This window comes from Gavialis gangeticus, unplaced genomic scaffold (assembly GCF_001723915.1).
Source record: "Gavialis gangeticus isolate Ggan-Ray unplaced genomic scaffold, GavGan_comp1, whole genome shotgun sequence".
Classification (NCBI taxonomy): Eukaryota; Metazoa; Chordata; order Crocodylia; family Gavialidae; genus Gavialis; species Gavialis gangeticus.
The window spans coordinates 176166062-176166521 of NW_017729024.1; positions in this window are offsets into that span (position 1 = coordinate 176166062).

The window sequence follows — 460 nt, forward strand, 5'->3', positions numbered from 1 at the left end:
AAGCTGGGGTATGAGATTCTCTCTTCCCTGACAAAGCTTTGGCTAATTTGGGGTCTAATCATTTGCTTTTGGCAGGGAACGGTGTCAAAGTACTGCCGGGCAACACGGAGCTGGCAAGCCAAGCTCGCGGTGTTGGTCACGGTGGTGCGGCCGGGTGGTGGCAAATTGGATACGGACAGGTAGGAGTTTTGGCGATGGAGTCTGAGCGGCACAGGAAGCGTAATGGTTCCTTAAACAAGATGGAATTTATTTAACTTACGCTTAGATGCGTAGGAAACGATGTCTTCAGTTACAGTGAACAAACAGGTGAACAAACAAAGGGGTCTGTTGGCCCACAGGGTTCTCCAACAAGCCCTTGCTTTCTACCTCTGACGAGGTAGGTGCGGCTGCCTGCTGGATAGTCCTAGGGCTGGTCAACAGCTCATAAATTGGTAACACACAACGAACTGTAACGATGTGA